We start from the raw sequence: 11308 nt of genomic DNA, 5'->3' as shown, positions 1-11308 counted from the left end.
GTAAGGGTAAATTAGTTCATAAAATTCCCAGGTTGAAGTATGGTCATGTAAAAACGGTTAAAGTCTAAAGTTAAAGCTGGCTTTAAGATTTATATGCTAACAGAGGGATGTTTTAAAATGGTTTTCAAATATTTGCCAAAACATTTTGCTCAGAATGCAAACAGTTCACTGTCAAAACTTTAAAAATAAGCTTCAGTTTATAGGAAGCATTTATCATAAATTAAATTGTTGGAGAAAATAAAACAGGAACATGAATATTAATCCTCAAACATTAGATTTTTACCCTGTTGTATTTCCACTGAGAGTTAGTCTGCAAGAAGCAGAAGTTGTTCTATCCTGCTCTATCCACGGGGTGGCTGCTGTGAGGACTCTTTCCTTCAGCAGGGATTTGATGCTATTCAGATAGGAAGATGGATGAAGCTAAATACAGGGCAATTCTGCAAGAAAACCTGTTTGAGATTGTAAATGACATTAGACTGCGATGAATGTTCACCACCCAGCAGGACAACGGCCCCAAACATACAAGCGGAGTTCCAATGAAATGGTTTAGATCAAAGCAGATGCATATGTCAGAATGGTCACATTGAACCAATATCGCTGCTGGAATACCCTCTGTCTTTTAAAAGTTGATCAAAATGTTGGGTCAAATGTCAGTCAGTCAGTCAGTCATTTTCTACCGCTTATTCCATAGTGGGTCGCGGGGGAGCTGGTGCCTATCTCCAGCAGTCTATGGGCGAGAGGCAGGGTAAACCCTGCTCAAAATTAAATTTTTTCCTGCAAAACTTTATTCCCTACCGAACCACTTGGATTAAAGTGGTTCGGTAAAGTTTATCAAAGCTGCTTCTATACCAATAGGCCTGCCTGTGTAGCATTGCACATCATGTTCTCCGCCCTGAAAGTGGAGGAAAAAAGCTTAAATTAGTTTTTTCTTTCAGCTGTCCATATCTCTGCCTCCCTGCACACACATACTCTGCACTATCATGCCTTCAGAGAGTTTTAAAGATAACCGCCAGAATGATCATTTTGACCCTTTCCTAAACGTGACTTTAAGTATATGGTATAATCCCTGCTTACGTATTAGTAAATCCTATTTCTATTGGTAGGACTGTGCTTAAAGAGGAATTAAAGTACTTGGGGACTTGTGCAGAAGATAGAACCTCTAAATGCTGCAAGCAAATCAGACAAACATTAAATCTGATACTATATCCAGCTTTACAGGTTGCATTTGTTCTTTCTTTAGCCAAAAACACAACAGCTGTTGAATTAACTAAAGAGATGGAGAAATATTTCCTCTCCACAGAGAGTGCAAGGTTCTGACAACATCGGGGCATTTCTCAAAACGTTAAGAACAAAATCGGACTGAATCAGGAAAGAATCGTGCTCAGATTGGAGCTTTTGAATTATTAAAGGATGTGGATGTTTTTAAGACAGCACTATAGACTATATGTGGAAGGATTCATCTCTTTAACTGTCCCATTCAAAGATAAAAACCATTGAGGGAGGCTAGAAATGTATCAGATTGTGCTATTTTAACATATTGTCTTTAAAATATAAATTGCACTAATGATAATTTGTCCAAATAAAACAGAAAACGTGTGTGTTGTGATTCTGGTTATCTCCTGCTATTTTAACTTTCTAAATGAAAAACAGGTCTGCCTCTGTTGTGGGTGGTGACTGAGGGCTTACTCACCACCTCTGCCTCCAACTCTCTGAGGCTGCATTCTCTTCAGAAGAGCATTCTTTCTGCTGCATTTGCCTTCGGAGGTGATTTGGTTAATCTGGGATTTTTTAACAAAGATTCAGTACCAAAACGTTGTGTTTTTTAATGTAACTGTGGCAGGTACTTTTTAATGATTTATTTTCTTAAATAGCAATAGTATGTCCTATCTATTCAGTATTATGTATTTTTATTCCATTGGCGTCAACGTTTTGCATTATTACTGCATGAGTTCATAAACGTATTTAGATTTCCATGATTATTTCATGCTTGATGTCCTTTGACTGAATTTTATGCAGTTATTACAAAACAATAGCAAAAAAACACATACTGCATTTGTAAAACCAGAAGATTAACTTTGATCTTTTTATCAGTCTGTGTGTTCTTGTTTTCTCTAAGTCATTAGTGTTGACGAGCTAACAGGTTGTCAACCACACTGTAATGTTACTAATGTGATGCGTAGCAACAAGAAATACTTTTTGTAATTCTAAATGACATAAAACTGGAAAGGTTTGGTCAGATTTAATGTCAGAAAAAAGTTATGTGTCTGAAACAAGCTAAGCACCAAGAGCTGGAAGGTCTAAAAGAGAGCACTAGAAAGCGTAAGTGGTGGCGTGACATGTTGACTGTGTTGTCAGACGATTCAGGAGCATCCAACAGTCAGTCAAAACAATATGTAAAGGTCATCAGAGAGAGAGGATTTTCAATTACAAATGGCCTCCACAGCAGAGTCTAGATAATGAACCACTGAATTGATTCAGGGTTCAGTTCAATAAGGAAAACATCTCAAACTGCATCATCTAGTAAAGAGTACCTCCCATATACCAAAATATTGGACAAAATGATCTATAGTGGTTTCTATGAAATAATTGAGTTCTGGTAATGCTCACTGAATGGTCTACAAGGCATATTCTCGTTGTCTGATCACCTTCAGTTACTGTTTACACTGGTTGCTGGAAGCAACTGCCTGTAGCACTACTGGTCAACTCATTATCCTCTTATGCATTTGCAGGGACTTACAACCTCATACTGGTCTTCATGTGTATTAAATTAGGTCCAAATTAGATCATTCATTTATTCCTTATTAGGCTTAGGTTGGTGGGGATTTTTTTTTTTTGTTTATTTTTTATTTCATCAATAAAGTTTACAGATTTTGAAAAAAAAACCTTTAAATGACAACTAATTTTCATCTGTTAAAGTAAGTATTATTTGTTCTCCATGAGCGTTTTAGTAAAGCAGATTTAATTAATCAGGCATGTTTTTGCTGTGCTAAATTTTTATGTTAAATGGAAGAAGGGTAGAGACATAAGGCACATATTTAGTCTCCATTTTTTGCTAGGCCTTTATAGATCCTCATGCAATCACTGCTTTTAGAAATGCCAACCTAATTAGAAGTGCAATTTACCAACTAAAACAATAGGGAAGAAAGCTCTTGACTGTTAAAACAACAAAATAAAATTACTGAAAATCTAATGTAAAACCTGCTGGGTTTCATTAGATAGAAAAATGTTTTATTCAATTTGAATAAATAACTGAATCTGACTGCACTGTTCAATGGTTAGGATTAATTGGAATGTATGTTCCTGACTTTGTGAAGTGCCTTGAGACAACATGTGTTGTGAATTGGCGCTATATAAATATAAATAAACTGAATTAATTGAATTAATCTCATAAAGCCTCATAATTTCAGTTCATTATTTGGTCTTTGGCTCTTGAGACACAACTTTGTCTCAACAGCCAAAGTTGTTGAGACAAACTTTTATTCTCACATATGAGAATAAAAGTTTTATTCTCACATATGTTGTGGTGCATGTGCTGCACGGTGGCGCAGTTGGTAGCACTGTTGCCTTGCAGCAAGAAGGTCCTGGGTTCAATTCCCAGCCTGGGGTCTTTCTGCATGGAGTTTGCATGTTCTCCCTGTGCATGTGTAGGTTCTCACCAGGTACTCCGGCTTCCTCCCACAGTCCAAAGACATGCCTGTTAGGTTAATTGGTCTCTCTAAATTGCCCTTAGGTGTATGAATGAGTGTGTGCATGTTTGTTTGTGTGTTGCCCTGCGATGGACTGGCGACCTGTCCAGGGTGTACCCTGCCTCTCGCCCATAGACTGCTGGAGATAGGCACCAGCTCCCCCATGACCCACTATGGAATAAGCAGTAGAAAATGACTGACTGACTGATGTTGTGGTGTGTTTTTAATCTCTGACAAAAAAAGAGCCATTTTTGAGGAAGGAGGAAAAAGGATCTAAAATCCTACTACTCCTATCTTGCTTAGTACCATGGAGCTAAAGGATAAACAGACTTATGTAAATGTACCTGGGTGTTAGAGTCACCGGAGCTACGGTGTTGTTTATTTTATTTCAAATTGTGTCTGAAAATCTAAATAAAACATAGCTAATGGATTAAAGCAAAGCTCACTGAAGCCTCCATCTCATGTTGCTCTGTGGCCGAGTTCTGATCTGGGCTGTGTTCATGGCTTGTTTTTGCTGCCACCAAGTGGATAAGAAAGAGCCTGTTGGCGAAAGTCTGATTAGTTGCAGGTGTGTAAGCATGGGGATAAAAACATACTGATTCAACCTGGAACTGCTGAATCCGGTTTCTCCCCTGGACAGCTATGCAAGTGGGTTAAGATTTAAACTGTCACTATGAAGAGTTTTAAAATAATTTTGATTTGTGCATTATGCATGCATTCACCTTTTCCATATTTTACATCTTTTCACTGAATTTACAATTGTTAAATTCAGTAGCATAACTGCAGCAGTGAGGTCTCTTGCTAGAACAGCATCATTTAAGGTGATGATGGGTTTGAAAACGGTTGATGTAAAATCTTTAAAACTTGCTTCTTCTTACCTCTTTCAGATCTTCGGAGCCTGCTTTTCGCAGTGCTGTGTGGTATTGCAGTGGCCGCTACAAGCTCACATTTGAACCAGCACTGGGAGCTGTGGAAGAAGACCCATAACAAACTGTATGCTCATCAGGTAATAAGAGTAAGTTTCTGAGGGGAAAAAATATTGTGTTGTGTGTTCCACAAAGTTTCGCCATGTTGCATTTGAGGTTGAGGAGTTTGGTCGCAGACGGTTATTGGAACAGAACCTGGAAATGATTAATAACCATAACTTGGAGGCTTCCCTTGGATTGCACACCTATGAGCTGGCAATGAACCATCTGGGGGACCTAGTGAGTATTTTTGATGAGTATGTTACCTAATGGTTTGGCTTTAAACTCCAATCTGACGTCCAATCTGTTCTCAGACAACTAAGGAGATCACTTCGTCTTTTGTAGGCACCATTGTACCATCAGAGCTAGAGAGGGTTCCTTATGAATTCCTCAAAATTAACAAATCTCTGCCAGCTTCACTGGATTGGAGAGATGAAGGGCTGGTAACATCAGTAAAATCACAGGTGAGCTCATCCATAATATAAGAACCAAGACTGTATGTGCTTCTCCATGCGTTACCTCTAACTATTGAGTCTTTTAGGGTTCTTGTGGTTCTTGCTGGGCATTTAGTGCAGTTGGAGCCTTGGAGGGACAACTTAAGAAGACTACAGGTGTCTTGATGTCCCTCAGTCCTCAGAATCTTGTGGACTGTTCCTCAAAATATGGCAACTATGGTTGCTGAGGTTGCTTCATGGCACATGCCTTCAAGTATGTTATTAACAACCGTGGCATTAACTCTGATGCTGCTTATCCCTACACTGGTAAAGGGAGTGACTTTATTAACTCTTTTTTTTTTTCATTTCCCTGTGAGATTAGACTGTCTGAAAATATCTCTGCTTAACTCTTTGAGCGTGGCCGATGCAAGTACAACCCAGAATATCAGGCAGCTAACTGCTCAGGGTATGGCTTCTTGCCAAAACGGATGAGTTTGCCTTAAAGCTAGGCCTGGCAAACATTGGCCCCATTTCTGTTGCAGTTGATGCTTCCAAGCTAAAGTTTCTTTTCTACCATCATGGTAAATCACTGGCTTTGTACCATTCTTAAATGATTGATCTTGTGATAGCATGTGTGACAATTTTCTGGTGTCCTAAAAGGTGTATATAAAGACCATACATGTTCTCACAACATAAACCATGGAGTGTTGGCTGTGGGGTATGGTACTGAAAAAGGAGAGGACTACTGGTTGATCAAAAACAGGTTTGTAAGAGGTTCGCCTGGATTTTAATCAAAAACTTTGCCTGGTAATGACTCCTTATTTGCAGTTGGGGCGAGTACTATGGAGACGAAGGATACATCAAAATGGCTCGTAACAGATACGAGTGTGGTGTTGCTCTCTATGCTTGTTTTCCCATTATGTGACCAAAAGGCTGTTCATAAATAAAACTTGGTATATATAAAGTTTAATTTGGTTTCACAATTTTCTTGTGAAATTGCATGAGTTGGCAAGCTGTATCTTGAAGTGGTCCAGCAGGCATTTTAACAAGACGTCAATGGGCTTCTGCAGAACTTTATTTTAAAAGGAAGTAATTTTTGAAGGGGGACCAGGGGTGGGTGAGAAGCTGAGCAAAAGAGGCTACTTATATTGCAGTAAACTTCAAACCTTACTAGTCTTTCCCCACCCAATGATCTCTCATTTGGAAAAATCCCAGCTAGATATTTGTCAAACAGAAAGCTAAACTGTACACTTTGGTTGATGGCTGAGATGTGCTCTCAGTTTGAACATAAAATAACTTCAAAAACTCCAGGTTTGATTGGTCATTTAAGTCAGAATTCAGACATGGAAGGGCTGTTCTCAAGCTACCCAGAGTCCAGTATCCAATATGGTCCACCGTTCATTTGAAAACCATTTGTAGAAGCTTTATTTACACTAATGGTTTATAAGTTAAAGGGTGGCAGGAATAAACTGTCTAAGCATGTTCCTTCAGTGCTTAAATGGAATACATTACTGGCTTGTATTGCTAATTGTAATTGGCACCATGATAATCACAGGCTTTCTAACTTGTAACTTAAACACTTATTCTTGTGTAACAGCATTCCCTGAGCTTATTTCAGACTTGAATGGCAACCTGTACACTAAGGGAGGTTTCAGGTGGTCAAAGTCTTTAGGTTTTGTATTGTAGTTGTTTAAAACATCCTAAATATATCCTAATGTGTTAGAGCAGTAATAGCATCAAAACAATAGCACAAGGCTATTAAAATGCCAGATCAGTAAATGCAGAATTCCAGTATCACTCGAACTAGATCCCTGGAAAGGTTTTACTTTAGGTTCAAAACTATTACATTGTTTCCTATCTTATGCAGGTCTAAATGTGAGGAGATGAACCAGATATTCCAATTCCTGTCACATCTTTGGAGTATGTCACATTTGATGCACTCCCACACTAAATGGTACGTTTGTATTTGAATTAAGGAGTATGGGTTTTTTTTATTTTCTTTTTTTCCATACTAAGTGATCAACTGGGTGTGTAGAAATCAAATTATATGCTCCGAGTAGTTAGTTCAAAGTTTCTGCTGAATCAGAAAATGGGTCATGCTGTTCATCCTAAAGTAAATCAGACTTCATCAGCACATTGTGTTTGCATGATGTCTTAGTGATATCTGGCCATCGCTTCAACATTTGTGGTATACAGGGCATGAGACCTGTATGCTGCTCCATTTTTATTTATTTTTTTCTGATATTTACAAGATAAGATAATTTATGCAATATTGTTACATGCATGGAATGATGATACTGGAGCTTTTTTCTGCATAAGGCAGCAGATGTGCAACAATGTGACAGGGGAAATACAATAAAGATATAATGCAATACCATAGGAGGTGAAACTACTCAGTCAAGTATTTATTCACCAAACACACTTCAACTGAAAATAATTCAGTAAGGACTGTTGTAAAAGGCAAATTTTCAACAGAAAAATGTCAAATCAAAATTAGATTTAAAAAAAATTCAATTCCTTTAACTGCAATGATATGCAAGACATTTTTTTTTCAAGTTTTATTTCCATTATGATTTATAATTTTCTTCTTAGAACTGTATAACTGGCACAAAAGTGCAAAACCCAGCATAATGAACAATTCTCACAGAAAATACATACAGCACCTTTCCAGCATCACTAAAATAATCCCAATATCCATGATACTATATTTACCAAGATTTTAAGTCTTCATTTACAAAACACAAAGACAACATATATATTTTTTTTAATATATAACTTTTTAGGAATCGTTTTCCGTGATCCTTTTTTTCCACAAATTCCATACTTTCACATAGAAACATTTACAGTTTCCACACACGATACATTGAATTTTGAAGTGAATTTACATTTAGAGAAGAACCTTTATCAGTTTATAAACAGATCAGTCAAACTGAAGAAAACAAAATTAAACTCCTATCCTACATACAATGAAGGATTCTTGCTGTTCTCTGCAGGTGAGTGTCATTACGGTATGGGTCGATCCTTTTTTTTTTTTTAGGGGGCAGGGGGGTGTTAAACAATTTAACCAGAACTCATCTGTATGTTCTTAGGAGTTGATCAGGCAGAAATCATGCCATAAAACAGACCACCATAGTCAAAGGAAGCTTTTCTCGTGCTGTACGCTGCCATGCAGCTTAAACCAGCAAGAAGTTTTGCATTTGAGCAGATGTAGATTTTACACATAACATTAATTGGTAAAGGTTTACATTTTGGACTGGAGCTTGAACTTTAAGCAGGAAACTTTATTGATAAGTCATGGTCCTTATGAGTTTAAAACTAGCCTATTCCATCCTCAGACTTGAGGAAACTCAAATATTGCTTACCTGTCCTCTTTTTCTATAAACTCAAACAAGCAGGTTTATATGATATTTCACTTTCGTACATCATGTATGCACATATTTGGCTCCCATTACGATTGCCTCTTCCCGACCTTCCCTATTTTGTACATCTCTGAAAAGATATACTTGAAGGGTTTTAAGCATCCTCTAAAATTTATAAACTACATGAATGTATAAAGGTAACCTGGGTCCAAGCTAAACATGGAGCACAGTCACCAATAACTAACTTTCCTGTCACATACTCCAGTTTTACTGACTTTAACCCCACTTTGATAAACAACAATCATTGCAAGCAACATATCTGTCATTATACAACATTGAAAAACACTGGTTCTCTTTAGACAAAAACAACTGGCATACAGGACGCCAAGAGATCAGACAATACGATACAAACATGCGTCAGGTTCGGCTGAATACAGAGGTTTGACGGGTAAAAAAAGTCATGTTTGTGGATTTCAGGTAGGCTTCTCCCATGTGTTTAAACAGAGGAGCTGTCAGATCTTGACTTTGAGTTAGGCTTTAAATACACCTTTCAAAGACTCAGTTGCATGTGCAAAACAGCATCCAAGTCTGAAAACATTCAAATCTACACTGCATATTTCATTAGTCTCTCTTGTCATTTAAATTTTTTCATCTCATAGATGAAAAAAAGAGTAAAGAAAAAAGTAGTTTTTTTAAAATGTTACAGTTTGGTATGCACCAACACACATTTGAACACTTTGCAACATGAGGGAGAAATAAGGTTAAACAGATTCATGCACAAACAGTAAAGGCTTGATCTGGAGATGGTGACACTGAAGGTCTGTGAATGTTTAAGTTAATGGATTTTCTAATTCACCAAAAACAAAAGCTTATCTGATTTTTATTGTAAAATTCAAAATAATTACATGAAAAACAAGCCATTTGTCTTTTTTTTTTTTTTTTTTTTTGTGGTCAAATATAAATAAGACATTTAAATTTGGTTTGATTTTCTCTTAATGTTTCAAATAATATAAACTAGCTAGAAAAGAAAAATGAATAAAGGACAAAAATTAGACACCTTGATATTTGTTAGCAATGCATATGCTTCACCACGTGATGTCACTGCAAATATATGGTGGGGGTGGGGATTTACCACCAAAATATTTTGCAAAGTTTTTATTTAAAAAATTATTTCAACTCCCCCATATTTTAGGTAGATTAATCATTTGTTTAATTTAGCTGATCTATTTTCATCTATATTTGTTTTGTGGTGAACAAATGGTTAAAAATAACAGTATCCTCTTATGTACCTGTGTAGGATTATGTAAAATAAAAAATTATCCTTCCTTGTAGTTTGTTTTTTCGTGAAAATAAAAATCAAAAAATAATTTCTTGTCAAATTGATTAAATTTCAATTAAATATTTTGCATTTTAAAACAAAATTAAAATAAACACTTTATTTGTTTTTATTGTTGGTTAAGATGAGAAAATCTAATTGGCTAAACGTGCATGGAGTTCAAGTTCCAATATTTGATTTAATAAACAGATAGCTCCAGTTAGCAAAATAGTTGTGGCAAAAATATTTGAACCAATGTGTGTAGAAATACCAGTTTTTTTTATGGGAGGTGTAGAAGGTGGAGAAAAATCAATGATTGGATCATGAATAACCCAATAACTTGTAGGTAATAACTCATTTAAGAGTAAACTGCTGCTTTCCCAACTTACTGTATTAGCTAGCTAGGCGGCTAATGCTAGCTTGTACATAAACAACATTTTTTGTTCATATCTCAACATGGTAAAGAATAAAATTTGGTTGTGTAAAGTTACTGTAAATCTAGCAGCCTTGCACTTCCAGTGTTAATATGTTTGCTCCACAGTTAATATGCTAAACGAAACTAAGAGAAGTGAATGATTAAGCAACGTGGACTGTGTCATTGCCACTTAATGTCTTGGGACATTAGTGTCATAGGAATAACATCAAAAAGAACAAGTCTGTAGTGTTTAACTTAAAAATGTGCAATCATTTCTTTTCCTTTAATCTCTAATCTTTTTTAAAAACTTGTTCTTATGTTATGTTTCAAAGATTGTTTTTGGTTTTGGGCCAATTACACTAATAGAAAAAAGTATGCAATCAAATACTTTATTAATGCAACTATATATAGAAAAAATAGAGCAGTTTAAAAACAGACTTATGATTTTTTTTAACTTTAAAAATATGTATAGTAACAAACAAATATGTGAAAGTAATTATTTATCTTTATTCCTAATAGGAGTTTAACAAGCTATTCTTTTAGAAATTCATCTCGTTATTCTTCTGCAGATTTAATTTTATGCCGTCCACAACTATAAAATAACAGTACGCTACTAGTAAAACACATGTACACAATTTAGAGGATGTTTTTAGGTCAAAGTCTCACACTCACTCACTGATTGTCAGCACACACGATGATGATTATAGAAACATTAGTAAGTATAATCCACTTTGTATTCAGAATGTTTAAGTATTAAGTTGAAGAGCAGTGCAGTGAGCAATCATTTTTCAATAAGAATTAATGCAGTGAGAAATTACTAAACAGAAGCCCTCACCATTAACTCATACGTTCTTTATGAGCTGCTCTTTCTGCTTTTTACTTTTGGTCCTATTTGTGCTTCTGGCTGTAATGAAGTTATATCATGATCAGGATTAGAAAGGATTCGATCCACTACCAAATAAAAGCTTGGGGTCCTGAACAAGGCATTTTGTCTGAGTTTTGCCTAAAACTTAAAGCATTGGCTCCTGCAGCTGTTGTACTGGCTGCTCTACACTGTACGCTCAGATATTCCCAGACAGCTGTCAGTGTTGAAGAAAAAGTTGTGCAGAAAGCAGCAGAAACATTAGTCATTAC

The 11308-nt window shown here is 36.2% G+C and overlaps 1 pseudogene; it reads left to right on the top strand.

The window, feature by feature from the left end:
• Positions 1 to 2258: 2258 nt before the first annotated feature.
• Positions 2259 to 6010, top strand: LOC124878702 (annotated as a pseudogene).
• Positions 6011 to 11308: the final 5298 nt, after the last annotated feature.

Source organism: Girardinichthys multiradiatus, chromosome 13 (assembly GCF_021462225.1).
Source record: "Girardinichthys multiradiatus isolate DD_20200921_A chromosome 13, DD_fGirMul_XY1, whole genome shotgun sequence".
Lineage (NCBI taxonomy): Eukaryota > Metazoa > Chordata > Actinopteri > Cyprinodontiformes > Goodeidae > Girardinichthys > Girardinichthys multiradiatus.
The sequence above is the reverse complement of the archived record's forward strand: the minus strand, read 5'-3'. Positions and strand labels throughout refer to the sequence as shown.